The sequence below is a fragment of the Hevea brasiliensis genome, chromosome 8, assembly GCF_030052815.1.
Source record: "Hevea brasiliensis isolate MT/VB/25A 57/8 chromosome 8, ASM3005281v1, whole genome shotgun sequence".
NCBI classification, from domain to species: domain Eukaryota; kingdom Viridiplantae; phylum Streptophyta; class Magnoliopsida; order Malpighiales; family Euphorbiaceae; genus Hevea; species Hevea brasiliensis.
This window is the reverse complement of record NC_079500.1, coordinates 8,128,089-8,153,397: the sequence shown is the minus strand read 5'-3', so window position 1 is coordinate 8,153,397 and position 25,309 is coordinate 8,128,089. Positions and strand designations below refer to the sequence as shown.

The 25,309-nt window shown below is 32.5% G+C and overlaps 1 pseudogene; it reads right to left on the bottom strand.

Annotated features, from left to right (window-relative positions):
- Nucleotides 1-2,266: 2,266 nt before the first annotated feature.
- Nucleotides 2,267-7,241, bottom strand: LOC131182254 (DNA (cytosine-5)-methyltransferase 1A-like; annotated as a pseudogene).
- Between the last annotated feature and the right edge of the window lie 18,068 nt (nt 7,242-25,309).

Below are 25,309 nucleotides of genomic sequence, written 5' to 3'. Positions count from 1 at the left end.
TCATGTGCTTTGAACAACCACTATCTATATACCATTTTTCACTTTCCTTCATCCCTTTGAAACAAACCTGAAATTTAATCACTGAGCTTTAGGTAACCAAATAACTTTGGGTCCTTGGGGGTTAGTGACCTTAGGTAAGGTTCCCTTTGGCACCCATACTTTCTTTACCTTAAGAAGACATTTCCTAAGTGCACAAGAACTAACCATATGACCTCTTTTATTGCAATAATAACATGTAACATTAGGCAAGGAGGATGTAGATGCTTTAATGAAATGATTCTTATATTTACCATAGTTTATGAAACCATCAAAACCAATTTCATATTTTTTATTTGAAATTCTTTGGTTTCCAAGAAGTACATATAGAGTTTCTTTTCCTTTTGTAAATTTTGCCAAATCATTTGTCAAAGATTCTATTTTAGCTTCAAGAACTTTATTTTTCTCAATGAGCATTTCACAAATCTCTTATGAGATTTTCAACTCTAAATCTAGTTCTTTAAAAAAGGCAATTTGTCCTTTGTAAAATTCATTTTCTTTATACACATTGGACATGGCAATATTTTGTGATCTCAATGATTCAATTTCTAAATTCATTTTAGTGCACTTTCTCTTATAATTTCTATACTCATCATATACTTTAGCAAATGCAAGCTCAATTTCTTCTACATTAGGAGATTCATAAGAGTTTACCTCATTGTCACTTTTTTCTTCCTTTTGTGAACTCTCAAATTTCTCTTCAAATGCCATCATACAAAGGTGAGCAGTCTCCTTGTCACTTGATTCATCATTTGAAGATTCTTCACTGTTGCTCCATACTACTTTCATAGCTTTCTTGCTCTTATCTTCTTTTCCTTTCTTCTTTTTGAGTAATGGACATTTGGGCTTGATATGTCCAGGTTTGTGACACTCATAACATACAACTTTTTCTTTTGATTCCCTGAAATGTTTATCCTTGGGAGTATACTTTTTCAAGAATTTTTGTATTTGCTTCCTCCCTTCTTGAAAGCTCTTTTGAATTTTCTTGCAAGCATAGCCATTTCATCATCATCATCACTTGAAGCACTTGAGTTGTCACTTGAGTCAGCTTTGAATGCAACTCCTTTCTTCTTATCTTCATCCTTGTTTGACTTGAGAGCAATACTTTTCTTCTTCTTTTGCTCATTTTCAACTTTATCTTTCTTATATACCATCTCATGTGCAATGAGAGATCCAATGAGTTCATCATAAGTGAATGTTTTAAAATCCTTAGTGTCTTGGATAACTGTAGTCTTTGCTTCCCAAGATTTTGGAAGTGATCTAAGAATTTTCTTCACAAGTTCAGCTTCCTCAAATCTTTTACCAAGTGCTTTGAGAAGATTTACAAGATTAGTAAACCTTGTACTCATATCCGTAATTGATTCTCCTGGCTTCATTTCAAATAGCTCATAATCTCAAATAAGAAGGTTTGCTTTGGACTCTTTAATGACATCAATTCCTTCATAAGTGACTTCAAGCTTATCCCAAATTTCCTTAGCAGATTGACATCCTGAAACACGATTGTATTCATTAAGGTCAAGTGAGCAATGCAAAATATTAATAGCTTTAGCATTTATAGAAATTTTCTTCCAATCATTGTCATCATATTCATCTTCATGTTTTGGAACTTTTGTAGTTCCTGGACCATTCTTTTGAGGAACATGTGGACCATTTTTAATAATTCTCCATGCATCAATATCTACAGATTATATGAAATTTCTCATTCTTACTTTCCAAAATGAATAATTAGTGCCATTGAAGAGTGGTGGTCTAGTGATTGAGTAGCCTTCAGCTAGTGGTGCGGGTATACCGGCAGTATTGCTAGATGAACCAGCCATTATAGATCACTCTAAGGTTGTAACACCCTAAGCAAGAGAGACAGGCTCTGATACCAATTTGTTGTCCCAAAATAGTACAAGAGGGGGGGGGGGGGGTGTGGGTGAATTGGACTTTAACAATTTTTCGGCCCTTGCTTGTAGTCTAATGAAAAATTGTGGCTTTGTTCAACTAGGTACTTCTTTATATATAATGAAAGTAACATGTGTTTCAACAATGTGTTCGTAAGTTGCAATTCAAGCCTCAATCAATATTTATAGCAATTTTTAACATAACATGCATCATACAATATTCAACCAATTTCTCAACTCACACAATATATCCTCAAGTTTATTAATTCAATCTATTCAATCAACATTCAATATCATGTATAAAATTTAAATTGCACAAAAGTAAAGACGTCAAGGTTAGAGAGATCAAACACAATGATTTTTATAGTGGTTCAGCTCAACTAGCCTACATCCACTCTCTCAAAGAACCCTCTTTGAGTCTTCTCTCCACTATTAGTTCTTTTAAAGGCAAGAGACCAAAAGCCCTTTACACTTTTTCAACACCAAGCTTTTACCAAGGTAGCTTGAACCCTTGACAAGTGTTATCTCAAGCACTCACACTCTCAAGCTTCAATAGGTGCTTGTACAACCTCTCTTAAATGCAATTCAATGTTGTAACACTCACTCTTACTCAATACAAATCAAACTATAAAGAAGAGATGAGTTGATTTGCCAATGGTAGCTCAAAGAATTTAAAGCTCTTGAATGAAAGCAATAAATAAAAAATCAAAGTTGGAGTTCAAATGTAAGCTTTCATCTAATGTAAAATGAAGTAAAGAAAGTGTATTTATAGTCCCAAATTATTTTAGATAGTTTGAAACCTTTTTTAAATGTTATACACACTGCTCAAGACAAAATGGCAGTTATTTTGTCTTTTTGTGCGAAGTTGAGCAGCTCTGATCATTTAGTAAACTAATGAAATTTTGGCAACAGCAATAAACTAGTTAGTAAACTAATGTTTTAGCAAGCACATTAGCAAACTAATATTTTAGCAAAGTAATTAGCAAACTAAGTCAACAGCTGCATGTCTCAACTTGTAATATTTAAAAAATCTGATTTAGACCTTAAAAAAATATGTTCCAATAGCAGTATCCAAGGTCATGATGAGAGAAAAAAATTTATAAAATAATTAGAAAATAAAGTTTCATTTTTGAGCTCCATTCGACTAAACTCTCATCTATTCTTTTCACACAAGTCCTAAGACTCAATTTCTAACTCTATGACTTTCATACCTTTACTTTGGGTCTTGGTTTTCATAATCTTGTTCTTTTCTCATCTTGGATTTGTCTTGAAATGCCTTTGAGTATCCTTTCTCCTTAGGTGCAACTTCAAAGGTTCTTTTATAAAGAATAGAAAGAATCTACACATCACTTTATAGTTGGGTTAGATAGATTCTATTTGAGTTTTGTTATCATCAAAATCAATGCTCATTTTGAGCTACACGGGGTCAACACAAAGAGAAATAGCTTACTTGGGATCGAGCACATTCACAGACTGTGGCTATTCTATCCTGTTCAGGGTGAAAGCACATCCCAACCTTACCCATTGGTTGAGGGTCAGTAACAGAAGTAGGGAAGTTTCCTTCCCAATCCAACCTTCCAAATAGTCCTTTCCATTGATTGTGCCTCTTGGCTGTGTTTGGCAGGCACCATGGTACTAAATCAACCACTTCACCTGTGGACAACTTAACCTGCAGGAGAGGAAATTGCAAAACAAGTTAAACAACTTCATAATTCCAGCAACTTGTTATGGTGGCTAACTTTGTGGAGCCAGAAATTTCCTCTGGTAGACGAGCACCATATAATCAGAACAAATACGCATATTCAGAAAAGGAAAAGTAAATACTTGTTCATTTGGGAGGTCACGCCAATCAGCACCTGGTCACTTCAGAATTCTTTTACAACGAATGAGATTGAGCTCCTTCATTTCTTTTGAAATATGATCAGTTAAGACCAGCATATCTCGTCGAATTGTCTTTTGAAACCAAGAGACAGGTTCATTCTCATACTGGAAAGTAAAACAAAGGTAAAAGAAATAAGCCATTGAGTAGATAAGTACGTGTGTAAGGTAATGAGTATCAAAAGAAGAAAGTCCTACTTTCATAGTTGTCACCAAAGCCCCATTCCCTATAGATGGGAGATCCTCAATTGTATCTTTAACGGTTATTGCTCGGAAAGGAGCACCATTTGCCGTACTTTTCACTGCAGCATATTGGGAATTTCCTGATAAGATAACCTTGAGCTCTGAGCCAGCAAACACATGCATTGGCTCAGGCCATTCGGGGAACATTTCCTCTGGAGAAGCAGCCCAGATGAACGCACGCTTGCAAAATTGCGAAACACCATAAGCTCCAGCTTCCAAAACTCCAAACCTCACCTACAATAATTAAAATAAATCAATAAGCTAGTTCTCTTAGTTCCTTCTTAATCATATGAAGGTAGAGATTACATCAGACTATGGAGTTATGCTGATAAAAATGGATTATGATTTCCTAGGAAATGACAATGGCACACCATAAAGCTCTAAAATATTCCCTTCCCCATTAAACAGAAATGCTTGAAAAAATTGGAGTATTTTTTTATAGAATAAAGGGAAAAACGTATGTTTACCTGATAGCCCATCTCAAGGAGTGAAGCTAGAGTCAGACGAAATGTTTGCCCTTTGTTAAATGATACAAAGTTCCTAAACATTTTATAGAAGGAAGAACTTAGGGCGGAAGTAATCAACAAAAGACAAGAAGGCTAAGATCATCTCACACTGGACCTTACTCCAAGAGCCATGATTAAATCGATTCATTCCAGAAAATCCCTGTAGATTAAGAAAATGAAAAATATAAAAATATTTTTTGTACATACAAGAGGGGGAAAAAAGGGAAGAAGAAGAAGAAAGAAAGAAGTTAATAGCCTTAAACTATGGATAGATACTCAAATTGTCTAAGAAACAAAAAATATTGCGTGTAAAGCAAGAAGTTTTACACGCCTGGCAAGGAGGCCCTCCACAGATAAATTCAACTTCCCCAGGCCGAGGAAGACTATTAATCTCCTTCTCATCAAGTTTTGCTGCCAACTCAGAAGCTTCAGAAGTACATATACAGTCATCTGCATCCCCACAAGCAGACATGATAGCCCTGCATATTAATCCAATAATTGGCATTGGTATAAGCTTGAAAGAACATAAAAACAGATACGTTATTTCACTAACTGGATAAAAATATATCCCAGAAAATTCAATGCCAGCCAACCAAATATAAATATGTAACATAGCAGCGCAGTGCAGTACAGCAATCATTTACAACAACTTAAACATCTGCTAAAACAAAGGCGTGAAAAACACCCTAACTAAAATCCACTTCATAGAAAGCAAGGGTCCACCTTAGGATCATGTTGTAGTTATTAATGAAGACCAATGCCTCTGGATGATTAGATTTAAATGCTTCCCCTGCACGTTCTTCATATTCAATTGCACATTTTGTCACAGACATTCCTAAAGGTATTTAATAGGAATAGATGAGGTTAGCTATGGACAACATAATAAAAATGAGTTAAATTTGGCGTCTCATGAGTAGAGCAATTGTGAAAATGGATACCTGCACTCTCTAAACCTTTAGACAAGCCTCCGCAAACAGCAAAGATATCTAGGGTGGCCAGCCGATTTTTAGATAATGCTTTTGATAATTTGTCAATATTATTAAAACCATTTTCCCCTTCTTTAAACTTGCTCTTTTTCTTTTGATACGTAAAATCATCGATCATCCTTTCTTTTGAAGAGCTAAGCTTTATGTGAACGGGCAACTGGCAGCAGAAAAATGATCATAGTCATTCAGGTAAAAAAGAGGAAACCATGGTTCAATGAACACAATTTCCACCGCACAAGCAGACAAATGTAGATTGTACAAGAAAAATGACCATTGGAACTAATAACAAGGTGATTTCATGAATATCACACAACAAGGAAAGAAAATCACCTGGTTGATAGCTCCATTTATACGTGTTCACAGAAGATTATATGCTCAAAGATGGCAGGGCTGTCCAAAGGTGGAAGATCATGCTTCTTCCTAACTTCACACTTGCCTTGTTTTGCCACAATAGGAATTGTCATTAAATATTCACTATAGTATACCTGAAAAATCAATTACAAAACACTTTCATATCAGGTCAGGTCTGCAATAATCTTATGTTACAAAAACAATATAAATAAAGTTAGTTAGGTACACAATATTTCAACAAACTGAAAAACTGAAGATTTTTAAATTTATTGTTTTCTACAGATGTCTCGGACATAAATACAATCATCTTGAATAAGAAATAATATTTGAGAAGCAGAAATGAGCCATGAAATTGCATTAGCGTCCCGATAACTATTCTATTGGTGATTTTGTCTATCTAGCTCATTTTTAAATTTATTGTTTTCTACTGATGGCTCATGGCAAACAATTGCATTAGCTTCTCAATAACTAATTTACACAGAAATTGCCAGCTTTAAAAACCGGGTAAGATTTGTGAAATTTAAGAAACTAGCACAAATAAAGAAGCAGGTGAAATTCATTGAAACCTGATGAATCAATTGCAAGGGGAAAATAAAACTTCAATTAATGAGACTGAAAGGAAAAATATAACACTAATAGTACCATCATACTAACAAGTTAACATAAGCCTACATGTACAAACCAGGACAAATCTGTTCGAATTGATATCGAAATAATTGATGATCCAAATTCAATCTTCCATTCCTTAATCACTTAAATATATTGGCAGTCCAATTCCATTTTCTACTTCAACACAAGCTGATGAAGACTGGTTAGAACTATCATCAAGATAATATTCGCTTCCATCCACATCCTGAATAACATTACCTGACCCAAATATCATCATATTGATATCAGCACACCCCATAGGAAGGAGCTCCAAAGAAATTAATCAAGCATCAGAGTTGTAAAGTGTCCAATTATGAAGCATGTTTTCAGGAAGTTCATTACTGCCATCATTGCAAATGGCAAGAAACTCATCAATTTCTTCAACAGAGGTCTTGTAGTATGTATGAAGAGGATAGTCATTTGCAATTTCATTCTCATTGATCTTGATATAGAATTTTGATGGAGGAACTGAAGATTGTCGATTATTTTGCTTCATTGACAGCCAGTTCTCCTCTTCTTGTAGCAACCTGGCCAATTTCATATCCTCATCTTCTTCAGTCCCACAAGTGGTTGAAGTAGACTGATCAGCTGACTCTTCAACAACTTTTAGACTTGTATTCCCCACTATACCCGAGGTTGCGGCTTCTGAAGTCAAGAAACTCTCAAATTTCTTCTTTTCTTCCCTAAGGCCACAAGCACAGGCAAACCTGTAAACATCTTATCATTTTTCTTTGCTGTTGCATCCAAACCAATAAGTTGATTATGAATAAATTCACCCTACGAAATAAAAAAGTACTTGATGGACATGCCTTGAGGAAAATTCTTACTAGCACTCATTGCACGTGCAACACCTGCAATCAGTTCATCAACGCCTATATTGGAATTTCCACCATATGTCCTTGATAATTCCTGTACACCTCCACGCATGCATGGGCCTTTTCAAAGAAAAGATTGTAGAATCTTCTGTATTTATAAGAAGGTTTAATACAATCATAATATGCTAATCCAGTTGAGACCCAAATAACAGGTGATCCTTCTTCATAACCAGAAATTACCCATGATTCAATCCTTCCAAAACCATTACATCTTACTCCTTTTTCTTTATCAATACTCTCTTTCAGGGGCAAGATGAGACCTGAAATTTGAACATATCTTATCACATATTCCATTTAAATTCAATTTTTATTTTTGAGATTTTGTTGGCACATATATATAATATTGTTTTCCCTATCAGATTTAATGTTATTTTGTTTGCCATTTTATTATCTGAATTTTATAGGTTAAATTGCTTACTTATTATTAGATATTATTTTGTATTTTATTAATATATTCTTTTAGTTTAATAAATTGATTACTGCGATCTAAGTGAGAGATTGTTGGATTATTTATTTGTATCTGGATATGGATTAACAATAATTAATTGTTAGGATTAAATAATGATATCAAATAATAAATTTAGTAATTAGTAATATCTAAATGGATTAGGTAATGTGATTGGGCAAATTTGTAATGGGTCAGGCGATCCATGAGTCCACTAAGTAAGAGGCCCCAACTCTCAGTCACATATATATATATATATATATATATATATATATATATATATATATATGACCCCATTTAATATCAGATAGAATTCTGATAGAATTTGAATGTTGTGGATATCGAGAGTTGTGAACCTAGAAAATTATGGACATAAGCGTATTTTCAGGTACACATATTTTCTAATAATGCATTCTATAATAATTTAATTTATATTTATAACAATTGCTGAATTTATATTTGTTACAAGAATGACCTTAATTCACAAAATGACAAGCAACCAAACCCAAAATCACAATTCCTGTTGTGGATAATGTTGTACTAATCCAGTTTCTCTTTCACGTCTCAAACAACAGATTCTGGAAATGAAATTTGATGCAAGTATAAAAAAAAATGTCAAATACGTAACTATTGGGTTTGCACTTGATAGGGGATTTGAAATCTAAAAATTTATGTTAGATTGTTGGTTTCAAGTTGTATAATTTCGAGTTTTACCAGATTGAGGTCCGAACTCCAAACTCTAAACTAGGTGATTATATCCTTTGGTTGAACATACTCCATTTTGTTAAATATGGACCCTTCATTTTAATCTTTCTTTGAAAGTTTTATTCGGATGAAATAAATATTTGAAATAATTGGATATTTAAAATTATATTATATTAATATTTATAAATATATTGGCTACTTATATTTAACTTTTGATTTAAAATATTTTTTTTAATTTATAAATTAATTTAAAAATAAATAATTAATTATTTAATAAAATTACTTAAAATTTATTTTTGAATAGTTTAAATATTTTGTTAAAAAGTGTTTAAAATAATTTAGTTTATCAAAATGACTCAAAACGAATGTAATAATTGTTAAAATGAGTTAGGATTGATAGTTTTAAAAATTATTAAGAAATAAATAAATAAATTATAAGTAAGAGATCTCTTATTAATAATTTTTAATTTATTTTAATTAATTTTTTAATTTATAAATTAAATTAAATATTAATTTTATTTATAATTTTTAATTATAAATAAATTTATAAGCTAATAAAATAAATACACTCTTAAAACATAAATATAAAATCAAATTCATTAGTTTGAAGTATTCCATCTAAAATTCTAACGAAAGAGAACCCATATATTATTTAATAAAAGAGAAACAGAGCGCGTCAATCGGGGTCTTCTCGGTGGTTTGAATGGAAGGAGATGGTCCCATTTTCAATGAAATTTTCGTTAATCTTATTTGAGCCCCACAAGATTTTCGTTTTACACAATCAAAGTCGTTTTGATATTGGAATTTTGTAGGCAAGTCAAGTCATTGCCGGAAAAAAAAAAAAAAAAAAGAAAAAAAGGGCAATGGTTCTTTTCTTGACTTTTTCAGAGGATTGTTTCATTTTCTATCATTTAATTTTAATTTATTATAATAAAATTACTTTAATTTATTTTATTTATTAATGTCATTAAAATATTATTTTAATAATAATAATAAAAAAATGGCAACTTTTCAAATATGTAAGGCTAAGAAAAGAACATGAATTTTGCTTTTTTTTTTTATTATTTAATCAATTTTAAACTAACATATTAACATTAACATTGATAGTTTTAACTAATTTATATTTTAACATTAATACATTTATACATATATATAGAGAGGGAGGCTTTTTTTTTGAAAAAAAAATAAAAAAATTATTATAAATTGACTTATAAATAATTTTCATGACTTGAAAGGGTGACACGTTCTTTATATATATATATATATATATATATATATATATATATATATATATATGATAGCGGTGTAATAAAGATAGATTATTACCATGTTATTTGATTCTCAAGATTGATCAAAATTTGATCATGTTGTTTTAGTTTGTAAATCCCTTTTATTTCAAGATTCTAATCTGTTTTTGTTTTGGGTAAGGCAACAAGTTGGTAAGCACTACCACAAAATAATATTTAAGAGATAATTATTTAGAAATAAATATAATAGTTATCTATCATACTTAATTTTATAAACAAACCTTATTTGGTTGGGGGTAGGTGAGTTAGGTAATTGTAAGTTCCATAAGTGTAAAAAATTGACTTTTTTTTTATTGAGAATAAGTATCAACTTCTTAGAGATTGAAATGTTATCTTCTGGGTTCTTCTACTCCTTTGCTTATTGATATTTTTATTTCATTTTCTTCATAGTTACTTGTAAGGATGAACATTAGTGAGTAAATTTCCTATTTTCAAAGTTGGGTATTATAATACTTGCATAGTATTGGTACCCACTAAATTTATAACTTTAGATCTAGAGATAGAGTAAGATTATGAGAGGGTTTTTATAGGTTAATTAAAGAATCTAATAGATTTTAATTATATCAAAAGCCACGAAAGTAAAAATTAATTTAATTAAAACACACCATTGATAACGTGAAAAAGAATCTAAGAAATTTTAAATTAATCTCCTTTAAAGTCATAAATACCCATTTATTGGATAAATTGGATAAAACCTGATTAATTAAAGTGTGAAAACTCTAATTCTAGAATCATCTTTTAATTAATTGTTTAGATTATATTAGTTTTAATTAGTCCTTGCAATTGCTTTACTTTTTATTCCACTTTTATTTATTTAGTCAATTTTCGATAGTTTAAATAATTTAAATAATTATAATTTGATCAATATGATTCTCATAAAAATAATATCTTCCTAGATTATTTATACGATCGGTACACTTGTAAGTTTTGGACATCATGAATGTATTTAATAACTAATTATAATAAAGGCCATGAGAGACTCATCATCATGCATATAAGATATAGCAAAATGCTTGTGGAAAAGGTCATAAAGTTGCAATTTGATGAACTTTGAATAAAATAAATAAACAAAGGAAATGAAAAAGAGAGAATTGGGCGCCATTGTCGTTTTACACAATCAAAGTCGTTTTGATATTGGAATTTTGTAGGCAAGTGAAGTCATTGTCTGAAAAAAAAATTAAAAAAAAAATGACAACGAATGGCAATGCTTCTTTTTCGACTTTCTCGAAGGGTTGTTTTATTTTTCTCACTTAATTTTAATTTATTATAATAAAATTATTTTAATTTATTTTATTTATTAATATTATTATTAAGTATATATTATTTATTAATTATTATTATTAAATAAAATATATAAAATTATTTTATTTAATGGTTAATAGTTAAGATATTTTAATAAAATATTATTTTCAATATTATTGTAATAATAATTAAAAAAAGAAAAGAAAAGAGTCCTTTTCCTGTCATCTTCATATTTTCCAATGAATTGACATTATATATATATATATATATATATATATATATATATATATATATATATATATATATATATAATTTCTTTTAATTTTTCTTAATGATTAATAATTATATTAAATCAATTAAATTAAAATGATCTTTTATTTAATCTTATGTTATTTCCATTTGTCTTTATCTATTTTCATATATTATGGTTTTAATTTTCTTACAAAAATATTGTGTAGAATTGCTTGAGCAATTAAAATAAATTTATCCTAGTATTTTTTTTATTACTATTAGTATTTATATCCTTTATTATACTATTACTGTTTAATTAGAAGGTCAAAATAGTTTTAAATTTAAATTTTTGTCATAAAATAAGACCCACTCAATACTACGTAGTTTTACCTACTTCCCAAAACTACGAAAGCGAAATCTTCTTGAAAGAATCTATGTGTTATCCACCGAGTTAACATCGGCTTTATCCTCCTCCCGATTTTGTTCCTTGGTTGCAGCGTCACATGTAAGGAGTTATCCGCTGGAGATGAGCCCCAACTCTTTATTGATCCTAGTGTAGTGGCATTTTTATGTTTAATTAATTTATTTATAAAATATCTTAAATTTTGGTCTCAAAAGAGATATGATTAGGTCCTATAAAATATGTGTGGGTATGAATAAGGCACAATATTCTCTATTAAGCGTAGTCAATGGAGTCGACTTCTTTTTAGTGGTAGAAAGTCTTAAAGCATCCCTTGACGAATTCGGTCCACATTTATACATTTACCTAATGTTAAATGACTTAAATATACGTGTTCCAACTTTGTTTCACCTAATTTTCCTTTTTTTTTTTTAATTTAGGTTTAAATTTAACTATTTAGGTTTAGGATTTTAAAATTAAAGTTTAAAATTTAAGATTTAGAATTTAGAGTTTAAAATTTAAAATTTAGAATTTTAGAGCTTAAAACTTAAGGTTTAGGGTTTAGAATTTAGAATTTTTAGATTTAAAATATTTGAGTTTAGAATATTAAGATTTAGGGTTTAGATTTTTAAAATTCATTTAGATTTTTAGGGTTTAAAGTTTTATAATTTAGAATTTAAATTTTTAAAATTAAATTATATATAAAGAGAGAAAAATCGTTTAGAGTGGAGAAAGCGAATTCATATAGTCGACTCTAAATTTTTAGGATAAAGACTTAATTGAATTGAGTTGAGTTGAGTTATAGAGAGAGAAAAAGGTGGGATAGGTGAGACAAATATAATTGAGTCATATAACATTACCCATCTTAATATAATCTGAACTTTTGAAACCCAATCTAAGCTAACAATTCACTACAAGATTTTCATCAGAAATGGTCCTGATCTCGCCTTAAAGCCAAAAGCAATTGTTTACATATATGCTCTATGAACTCAAACTTAATATTTTATAATTTTAGAGACAATTTGATGTCATTGAAGTGAAATTTACTGGTCAAAAGCAAGTGTCTTTTTATCATGCCATATCCATTATTTGCGATCATAGCAATTCAAGGTTCGTATTCATATGAGAGATATCAAACACCCTTGACTTTATGAGAGTGCCAAAGTGTTAAAACTAATTGATATAATTATACAAGGTTTGCATATATTTTTTTTTCTCATAAAAAAATGCATTTTATTTTATGTACTTTAGAAATTTTAAAGGACATGAACCATTAAGAATCTCTTGCATTAAACAAGACATGCACTCTAATATTCAATGGCAAAATTCAAAATTGTTTATAAATAGGCTAATATATAATTATTGAGAATTACAGTGAAATTGGGAAAGCCTATGCCAGATTTTTTTGTTCATATTTTTTAGTGCAGATTTTTATTGTATAAAATCTCGCAAATATATAAATCATTAACAAGTAATAAAGTGATGAGTAGAGTATCGTTATCACAAGAATTATATTGATTACTAAACTATAATGATTTTAATTATTTAGGTAATCAAATTTGAGCCAAGATTAAATTTAAAAGCAATTATTAAAATCTAATTTATCAAATAATAAGAATTAAACAAAAGTACAAACTAATAGATAAAAGATTCTAGGATTAGGGTTTCACTGTATTAACTCACTATGACCTAAGATTTAACTTAAATATCCTAAAATATCTAATGTCTTCTCTTAATGCACAAAAGACGTGTTAGAATTAAAATCATACCAATTTTCATGGTATCAAGTTAACTGAAACCCATAAGGTTCTTTGATTCAGTTTGTCCTCGAAAGATTTAAACTTATCTCTAAGTCATAAATTTCTAAGTTCATATTCTAGAGATCCAATATCAAACTTCATCTTTTGATTTTCATTCAATATCCAAAATCATACAATTATGGAATTCAAACATAATGCAAGTATTAGCACACCAGAATTGAGTCAAAAACAAATATCAATCCATTTTTTAAGTAAAATTAAATTAAAACCATAGTTAGAGTTAAATAGCTACATCCCTAACCCTAAAATGAAGAAAACTAATTATTCATGGTTGAAATTAACAACCAAGTTCAGCAAAAAAAAAAAAAAAAAGACATAAGAAGAAATAGAATTAAAGAACCCAAAAGAGATTTGTAGCCTTGATCGTGTGGAACATCAGCTTGAATCTCCCCTCGTGCAATAAAAGTGAATCTTCTCAAGTTTGATCTCCCATATGAATCTCTTGGAACCTAAGATGGTTGATCCCCCAATGAAACTTTGACTCCATGTATTTATATCTAATTAAAAAAACCCCCTTATTTCAAAGTCCTAAAAGCTTTAGAAAACTTCCAGAAAAAGGAAAGAAAATGTTAGAAGTGGGGTCTAAAATTCTGACTCTGAGTCACTACATGACCCATGTAATTGTTTTAGTTAACAGAGGTTTGCCTTGTGCAATTTCATGTCCCTTAAATTTTCGAAGTTTCTTCTACACAGAGGATTACAAGGGCCAAGGGAAATTACATAAGTCTAGTTACACGGGCCATGTAACTTAGAATCTTTAATAATTGATTTATACGGGCTGTGTAATTTATTACACACTCGGTGTAATCTTCAATGAATTCCAAAATTGCATTTTAATGCTCCAACTCCTCTCTAATCCCTTTCATTCCTTCCCAGACTATCAAAGTATACCTAATAAAGTCTAAAAATATGGGATCATACCCAATTTAAGCAAATCTAAAAGATAACTAAAAACATATAAAAATAAAATAATAAATAACTAAATATGAATAAAATGCAATCGATATAATTTTTAAATATCTATATGATGTAATTACATCAATTATATATATATATATATATATATATATATATATATATATATATATATATATAAATAAAGAGAGAGAAAGAGAGAGAAGGGGGGGGGGGTGGTGAGAATTTATGGTGATGTTTTTATTTTCTTTTACCATTTATTAACTCTTTTATCTACCAAAATTTACATCTATTTTAAAAAGACCAAAAATCTATACATTACGGTGTTAATATATTTAATCTTTTCTATTAACGAACTTGTCACGACCCAACCTATGGGCCGGACCGGCACTAGGACCTGGGCCAGCCTAAAGCCCCCGAGGCCCGTAGTAAGCCTTAACTATTCATTAACCCAACTCTAAGGCCCATTTGGGCCCAATTTCAAGAAAACAAACGGACAGAGTCCGGCCATAAAATGGACTTTCCAACGGGGAGTTTTTGACTCACCCGACCTGTAAACACAATAAATACTCAATTGGGGAGCTCAGCTCACCCTCCACATACTCATCAACATAAAATAAATGGGAGCTCAGCTCCCTCATCCAATCCATCAACATGCATAACATATTTAAGTTTACAGGTCCAACATAATAATAATATTACAGACCAAATTCAAATAATTACTGCTAACACATGCGGAAATTCTAGGAGTAATTAAAATTACACAATATTGATAAACAACCTGCGAGGTAGAAAAGCAGGTTAACCCAGAACAAAATATCCTCCTGTGGCTGTAAAATTTTTGAGCAGAGTGAGCGTTCGACTCGAGAGTAAAATATCAATCTTAACTATAATCTCTATAACTATCTCAAACTAATGCAACTTTGTAGAGTGAAATGCAACATCAACACCATATTCACATCATAGCATCAAAAGGTAATTTGGAGCACTCACACACCTGTAACATCATTCATAGTATATGGGAGCTGATCCCCTATACAGCTCTCTTAAATCCAATCTGGTGCCAGCGAAGAACTCAGCTCGGACTTCCACTTAAATACCAAATCGGGGTCCCAGCGAAGAACTCAAGCCGTGTCTACCCCGAAGGACCGGGTCCCAGCGAAGAACTCAAGCCGTGTCTACCCGTCCTATCCATAGTCCACACCACATCACACGCACGCCAACGCACGCACACTGCTCCAAATTACCGCAACACCATTCATGGCACTTTATCAGTTATGAATGCAACATAAATCGTGCCTAGAGTTTAACTACATAAATATATGCATATAAGTGATGCATGGGCATCTTTGAACATATAATAATATCGAAATTATAATTAAAATTAATATTTTACTCACAGACTTGACGACAATTCACTGTGGTGGCTGGGCGGAGGAAGAAGGCTGTCCCGGCTCACCTGACAATCATATTACAATCATTTAATACAAATGACTCAATACAAATCAAGAAAAGACCCAAATACGTCCTAAGTCGTGCCGAAAATCCGGCAGAGTCCCCCCTATACCTAGGACCTAACCAACCTGAAAAAGGGTTCAAAACACACTTCTATACTCACAATCCATATATCCACAACTCAGTCATATCACACAGCCCCTCCTGGGCCCACCAAACCAATCATTCATCACAATATGTAAAATTTCAATTTAGTCCCTATAATTGACCATTTTTGCAAAAACTGCCCAAATCAACTCTAAAAATTCTAAAACTTTGCCCCGCGGTCCTTAGCAATATTACTAAGCTATTGCAAAAAGAATCGTAATTTTCTAAGCTACCACGAATATTTTATGGATTTTTAATCCTATTTAAGCACTAGAAAATTACGAAAAAACAAGGTTCGGGTTTACCTTTGCCGATTCCGACTTGAGGACGCGCCGACGTCGACAATGGGGTAGGCAAAATCTCGCCCAGTCGGAGACTTTTCCAGAACGTTCGCCTAATTTCGCATCTTGGCCAATCAGCCGAATTTCCGCGAAATGAGAATACCTACACGAAGCCCATAACACGGGGGTTAGTACATAAATTTTTCAGAATTTTCTAAGCTCATTTAATGCTCGAAAATACACTGCGAATTTCCGTGGGACCCACCGAAAAACGTTGTCGGAAAATTTTGAAATTAATATCCCGCGAAGCCCTCGTCGAGTGGAGCGTGCTGGTAGCCTCGGTTTTCTCGTGGGATTCACGGTTTTCGAGAAATCTAGCCCAAAAGTCGAAATGGGCGAAAATCTTCCCGAGCAAAAATCGGACAATCCGCTCGATGGATTTCGGCGTTCTTGGTGTCTATGGAAAGCTCTCGCCGAGTAGATGATTTTGGACACAAGACCCGGTCCAATCGGTGGCCGGATTTGGCCGGAGAAACTGGAGCGACGCGCGCGCGCAGGGGAGAGGAGGAGAGAGAAAAGAAAGAGAAAAGAGAGAGACGCGCGCGGGAGAAGAAAAAGGAAAGGGGGCCGGTTCGATTCGATCGGTCCGATTCGGTCCGATTCGATTCGGCCGGTTCGATTCGAAATACAAAATTTTGAATTTTTACTCTGCCTCGGGACCGAAAACGAGGTCCAAAAATTCCGAAAAAATTCCATAAAACTCAGAAAAATACGTAGACTCCAAATATATTTTTAGTTTTGCCACGTGGTCTTTAAATAAATTTTTTAAAAATCATCAAAGTTTATATTTTCGGAAAATCGAACCCGATTTTTAAAATCCGAAAAATCTCAAAAAATTTCCTAAAATTTAAATAAAATTTAAATATCAAAAATACTCATAATTAATAAAATTTGGGGTGTTACAGAACTTAATAAAAAAATATTAATTGATTAAAATAAAAATTATGAGATACTATTTAAAACTAGCCTTGTTTACAACGTAATTTTTTTTATACTTTTATCCATATATAACTATATTGCCTGTGTGTTTGGTCGATTCAATTTCGAATCAAACTAAACTAGAAAATAAAAAAAGTGAAATATATTTTTTGAGGAATTAAACCAAACTGATTAATAGAATCAACTAAATTGAATTGAATCAAAATAATAGGTTTGATGCAATTTGTTGATTACTCAAAAATCAACATAACAGAACAACGCTAAACAAAATAAACATTCTACAATCTTACAATCTCAGATCAACAGTACAAAATCTTAAAGAAGTAAATAACAAATCCCAACAAATCAAATCCTTGCACAAATCTGAACTAACCAACTCAAATAAAAGAATTGAATTTTTTTTAAATCAAAACCGAAATAGAACCAATTAATCAAAAAACCAAACCGAAAAACTAAATTAAATTGGTTCGGTTTGATTTTTTGATTAAAACTAATGAGTGCCCATCCCTATCTAATGTGGCTTAGTCCAATAACTATAGACACATCACTCACCTAACAGGTGCTAAGTTAGGGTCTCTATTCTCCTAATCCCCCTATAAAAAAATACCACCCTATAAAAAAATACCAAAAGAGTACTAAAATAGAGTAAATTCTCTCATATCAAAATAAAAAATATCATCTTCCTCTCTAAAATTCCAGCATCATCTCCTTCAATACTATTGCCACCACCAAAGGGCAGAGCCATGTTCAACCCCCTCTCAAATATTTTAAAAAAAAATCATATATGTATTGAAAATTCAATCCTTCAATTGAGCGCAAGTTTTGGGGATAAAGGGTTCATAATTGACCCCACTCACCAAATTCTTCAACATGGATGGAGCCCACTCATTTTATTTTATTTTATTTTTTAATATTGATATATGTAACACGCAATCCATATCCTTTTAGTTTTAGGAATTTATCCTTCACGGGAATTAAAATAGATGAAATAAATTCTTTTCGAAATAAAAGTTCTCTTTGACAAAAATTACAGCGTGATTATGTTCAAAAAGGAATATTATCTTCATTCTTCACAATCGTTGAGTCGAAATTTTTTTAAAGAAAATTTGGAGCAATTAATGCTTCTTCCGTTTGTCTACAAATTTTATTGATCAAAGATTTGACATGTAATAACCTGAATTTTTAAAACATAAATTTTATATTTTTATATAGTATTTTAATCTTATTTTAATATTATCTAGCTAATTTATAATTTTTATAAAACTTTCACTTATACATTTTTAATGTTATTTTTAAACAAATTTTATAAATTATTTAATAGTCTAATTTAATTGAAATGATTAGTTTTAAAAATTAATATCAAATCAATTATCAAAATATATTATTTCATTATTGTCAATCTTGGTTCTAAGATTTGACTAAATTGTTATTTAATTTAATTATTATTATTATTATTTATTGTTGTTGTATCGACTTAAAAATCTAATTTTAATTAATTAATGCAATGTTGATTTCTATTGAAAAACATGTTTGGACTTAATTGAAAAACTTACAAAACTTTAGGGATTTAGTAAGTAATTAAAAGTTAAAAAAAAAGAGAGAGAAAAAGATGCCCCCGCTACACCCCCCCTCCCCCCCCCCCATCCTTCTCATCTCTCCCGTTCACTTCCCTCCCCACCTCTCTTCTCCATTTTTAGTAGCCCACCAATCAGAATCGATGGCGAGACTTTCGGCACTCGCCCCTGGCACGATGGCAGCACAAGGTCGAACGATGAAGAGCAGCAGCTCACCGGTGAGGAATCAGAGAGAGAGAGGAAAGAGAATCGAATTTTCAAGGCCCTTTTTTGGCCGTTCTGGCCATCCTTCGGCCACCCAACCAGTCTAGATCGATGCCCTTCAGCCCATGGTAGCTCCTATGGTCGTCGGATTTGCACAAATCGAGGAGAGAGAAAATGGATTTTTTCTAGCTTTCTAATCAGATTTCTAACGATCCGAGACCACCAATGGACTCAGGGCATTGAGACCTTCGAGATGGGATCGACCCCGCTTTGATCGGACACCATTTGAAAAAGGCAATTATCAGATGGTCCAAATCACTTTGTGAGATTTTCAGGCCTTTTTGATTTCTATAAATTAAAAATAATTATGTGATAATTTTTAACAATTTGTGGGCTTTGTTTAGGTGCAATCGGATCGATATTAGCTCATCGGCACTTGGCATTGAGTTTTCTGCTTGATCCAGCTGCCCAGTGGCCTGTCTCAGAACATAGTTAATATTACAATCGATCTTAGCATTTTCAGACGTCCTAGATGCATTCAAAGTAGCAGAATTTGTAAAGGTAGTCCCGAACTTAAGTTGTGTAATTTTTACCTTGGTTAAGCTAGCTGATAAATCTGTAAAATATTTCTGACTTAGTAAAATTAAGTAAAATAATTTTAATTAATATAAGGACGATGTAGAGGACCTCCAAGAATATTTTTATAATTTTTAAAGTGCTAAAAATAAATATTTAGACTATAGAGAGGTTAGGGATCCGAGCTAAAATTTGAAGGATTGGACTTATATTAGTATTCTTGTATGTTGTCCCAAAATAGTCCAAGAGGGGGGGGGGGTGAATTGGACTTTAACAATTTTTCGGCCCTTGCTTATAGCCTAATGAAAAATTGTGGCTTTGTTCAAATATGTGATTCTTCTATATAACGAGAAAGTAATATGTGCTTCAACAATGTGTTTCTATGTTGTAATTCAATTCTCAATCAATGTATATGGCAATCTCTAATAAAGCATTTATCAACTAATTTTTTCAAGTCTCTCAATATGTCCACAAATTTAACAACTCAATCTATTTAACCAACATTCACTATCATGTATATGAGAAAAGAAATTTAAATTGCATAAAAGTAAAGAGGTAAAGGTTAGAGAAATCAAACACAAGGATTTTATAGTGGTTCGGCTTAGCTAGCCTACATCCACTCTCTCAAAGAACCCTCTTTGAGTCTTTTCTCCACTATTTGCTCTTTTGAAGGCAAGAGACCAAAAGCCCTTTACAATTTCTCAACACCAAGCTTTTACACCAAGGTAGCTTGAAACCTCCACAAGTGCTATCACAAGCACTTACACTTCCAAGCTTCAATAGGTGCTTGTACAACCTCTCTTGAATGCAATTCAATATTTCAACACTCACTCTTACTCAATACAAATCAAACTATAAAGAAGAGATGAGTTGATTTGCCAATGGTAGCTCAAAATCTTTAAATGCTCTTGAATGAAAGCAATAAATGAAAATTCAATGTTGGAGATCAAATGTAAGCTTTCATTAAATTGTAAATGAAGTAAAGAAGGTGTATTTATAGTCCCAAATTATTTTAGACCGTTTGAAACCCTTTTGGAACGTTATACACACTGCCCAAGACAAAATGGCCGTTATTTTGTCCTTTTGTGCGAAGTTGAGCAGCTCTGGACAGTTAGCAAACTAATAAAATTTTAGGAGCAGTCAGCAAACTGGTTAGCAAACTAATGTTTTTAGCAAACATATTAGCAAACCGAAAATTTTAGCAAACCAGTTAGGAAACTAAGTCAACAGCTGCATGTCTCAACTTGCAATGTAAAATGATTTAGACCTTTGAAAAATGTTTCAATGGTTGTGTTCAAGGTCATGATAAGAAAAAGTAATCAGAAAATAAATTTTCATTTTTGAGCTCCATATGACTAAATTCTCATCCATTCTTTTTCACAAAAAGGCCTAAGACTCTAACGCTATACTTTTCATACCTTTTCTTTGAGTCTTGGCTTCCATAGTCTTTTTCTCATTTTGGATTTGTCTTGGAATGCCTTTGAGTATCTTTTCTTCTTCGATGCAACTTCAAAGGTTCTTTATGCATAAGACAAAGAATCTACACATCACTTTAAGGTTAGGTTAGATAGATTCTCTTTGAGTTTTGTTATCATCAAAATTAATACTCATTTTGAGCTACACGAGGTCAACAATCTCCCCCTTTTTGATGATGACAAAACTCAACTGAATCAATCAGTCAAAAATAAAAGTGTGTGAGAATTTATGTGAGTATGTAAATCCAAGTATAGTATACCAAAAATGCTCCCCCTAAATACATGCACATAATTTCCAAGAAATTCATTTTCTCAGATATAAGCGCCCCCTGAATTTATGCTATAAAGCATATTCACAATTTACAAGTATTAACACAAGTATAAACATATATCCACAAGTATCACTACACTTCTCAAGTATATCAACACATTTCCATATTTCCACAACACAAGTTTCCATGTTCATCAACACAAGTATAAACACATATTCACATATCCATATCCATATTCACATATCCATATCCATTCTCCCCCTTTTTGTCATCAATCAAAAAGGAAACAGGAGAAAATACCCAAAAAGAATCATGTTAGCCAAAATGTAAATGCAGTAAGGTAGTCAGTAGCAAACTAAAAATCAATATCAGCAAACAGACTAGTAAACTAAATATGCAATCAGTAAGCTAAAAATCCAGATGAGATGCTATTTAAGTCGTTTACTCCTGCGAGTGGATTTTGTAGGCACCATTTTCTTCCTAGGCAGTTTAATAACAGGGGCTGGAGGTGGTTGGTCAGCCACTTGATCATCTGGCTCGGCCTCATCATCTTCAGAAGGTGGTTCAAGAGCAGCAGCTAAGGTTTGGTAGGGATTTGACACAGTGGACTTTGTTCTTTTTCTACCCTTCTTGGCTGCAGGGGCAGCAGCTGCAGATAGCTGAGTTTGAGCGCTAGCTTGGTGGTCTTTAAGGGAAGGTTCCTGGTGCTGTGTAGGAACAGCATCAGGCTCAACTAGTGGAGCAGGAGGAGGTTCAACAATGGGTTCAGATTCTGGAACCTTTTCACCTTCCTTGGGTAACTCACTTTCAGCTTCTACAACCTTGGGATCATCAAGTGCAGTGGGTATATCAGCTGTAGGATCAATCTCAGGTGCATCATGGTCAGGAGCATGCTCATCATGGGCATCTACCATAGGTTCAAGTTCAGCTTCAGCAACTTGACCACTTTCAGGAGGCTCTTCAACCTTGGTGCTTTCTCCCTTATCAGTAGAAACCTGAGTGCCAACCTCAACTTTAGTTGGAGCTGCAATTTCCTTGGCCTGCTGAAGGTCCATTATCAACTTCTTTAACTCCTCATTTTGAGTGAGTAGGTGACTCACTTTATAGTCAACAACATCTACAAATTTTCTGAGAATATCAAGAGATTGAGTTGTTGAACTAAAATGGTCATTAACAGCAGCTCTTAGCCCTTGAATTTCATTCAAAACTTCATTACGTAACTAATCAACTTTAGCAGTGAAGGAACTACCCTTTTCAAATCTGGTCTTTCTCCCATCAGTGTCTGAATGTATTTCTCTAAGCACTATCAAGTCAGCCCTAGAGCTTTCCTTAGTGACATTCACCTCTAGCTCTTTAAACACAGCAGTCAACAAGTGTGCATAGGGCAGTTTACCAATTCCATAGGCCTTGCACATGTTTTTGAAAATTAAGTAGGCTAAATTTAACCTAACTTTACTCACAATGTGCCACATAATACACATATCCAAGTGACTCAGATAGCCATAACTGCCAGATTTCGGACAGAACACATAGTTTACCATACTGTGAATAATTTTGATATGCTGGAGGGCTTTGGTACTGGTGGATTTCTCATTTTTGGCAGTGCTAGCAGGAAATACTTCATTCTCAAACTCAACCAGATTAAAACCTGCTACTCTAGCAACATCCTTATGAGTGGAAATTCTATTTCCATCATTGGGCAAATTTAAAGCCGTGGCTATCAATTCAACAGAGACACTATATGTATTTGTGTTCAAAATTACTTCAAATCGATCCTCATCATCAACAGTGCGCAAGGTTCTATAAAATTCTTGTACAAGCCTAGGGTAATATTCATTTGCGCATTCACAGACACCCAACCAACCTTGAAATTCAAAAAGCTCCTTAAAGTGAAAGTTTACCTGATTAAAGTTCTCCCATTTGATGAATTTGCAATCCAACAGTGCTTTATCCACTGAACCCGAAAGCTTTGCGATACCCATTTTCTTTTGAGCACCCGTCCCTTGTTTCTGTATCGTCTTCTTCTTTTCTGGCGTCGATTTAGAGGATTCGACACCCTTGGACGAGTGAGAAGACTCACTAACTGACTTTGATTTCGACACGTTTTGCTGTCCTTTCAGTTTCTTCCGCAATGCCGCAACAGGGACATCGTCGGAGGCTGACGAGGAAGATGAAGCAGCGGCAACAACAGGGGATTTTTGTTTTCGTTTGGTGCGAGCCATTGAGACAAAATAAAATCGAGTAATGGGAGTTCGGTGAGGTAAGTGTGGAAGAGGAAAGGAAAACTCGAAATTTTTTGGTGAGTTAGAGTTTGTTTCGCCTGAAGAAAGAATCGGGTATGGTGTTTGGGGATGTCGGAAATTGAAACAGAGAGAGAGAGAGAAAATGTGAGGTTTCGTGTGGCAGAGGATTTAAGTCCTCTTGAGTCCCGCGCTTTTCAGTGTCACTGTACTTTCAACTGAACCAGTTTTTCCCTTTTCTTTCCCCCCTTTTTTTTATATTTTATTTTGCATTTCAAACAAGTCTACCTATACCTATATACACAAAAAAAAATTTCTACATGTCTGACACATTACTGATAATATGATATCAAATGTGGAAAGATAAATGCATCGGTGAACACGTAGAAAACTTCAAGAACAATCACCTTTTTGGTTTGAAATTTGAACAGTGCTTAATATAGCAAACTAATTTTAGCCACGCAATATTAGTATACAACTTAGTAAACTAATTTCACGAGTACACAAACAGGTTAGCTAATATTCTTTAAAGATTTTTCAACAAACTAATATCTCAGCAAATCAGTTACACTTTCAATAAAATGTAGATGACTTAGATTTCAAGCCAGTAATTCACACATACCAATTTCCCTTCTAATTCTACAAAAGGTTTCTTCATTAAGAGGCTTTGTAAAAATGTCAGCAAGTTGATTTTCAGAGGCAACAAACTCTATTTTGATATTTCCATTTTGAACATGATCTCTAATAAAATGATGTCTAATCTCAATATGTTTAGTTCTTGAATGTTGGACTGGATTTTTGACCAAGTTTATGGCACTTGTGTTGTCACACTTAATTGGAACAAGATTATATTTTAAACCAAAATCTTCCAATTGTTGTTTCATCCATAAGATTTGAGCAACACAACTACCAAGAGCCTATATATTCGCCTCATTTGTAGATAAAGCTATCAAGTTTGTTTCTTCGTGCCAAGAAACTAGTGCATGACCAAGAAATTGACAAGTACCTGAGGTACTTTTTCTGTCCAGTCTACTTCCAGCAAAATCAGAGTCACTATAGCCAACAAGATTAAATGATTCGCACTTTGGATACCATAAACCAATTGATTGTGAGCCTATGAGATATCTAAAAATCCTTTTGACTGCACTTAGATGGGATTCTTTTGGACATGATTGAAATCTTGCACACAAGCAAACACTAAAGTGTATATCTGGCCTAGATGCAGTAAGATACAAAAGAGAGCCAATCATACCTCTATAAAGCTTGGTATCTACTTCTTTACCTTTTCATCATTCCATTTTAATTGTTGAACTCATAGGAGTGCCCATGCTCTTCAAATTTTCCATCTTAAATTTCTTTAGCATATCCTTGATGTACTTTGATTGATTTATGAAGATGCCATCTTTCATTTGTTTAATTTGAAGTCCAAGGAAGAATGTGAGCTCACCCATCATGCTCATTTCAAATTCATTCTGCATAATCTTAGAAAATTTCTTGCAAAGAGATTCGTTAGTAGCACCAAAAATTATATCATCAACATAAATTTGCACAATGAGCATATCATTATGATGCTTTTTAACAAAAAGTGTTGTATCCACTTTGCCTCTTTGAA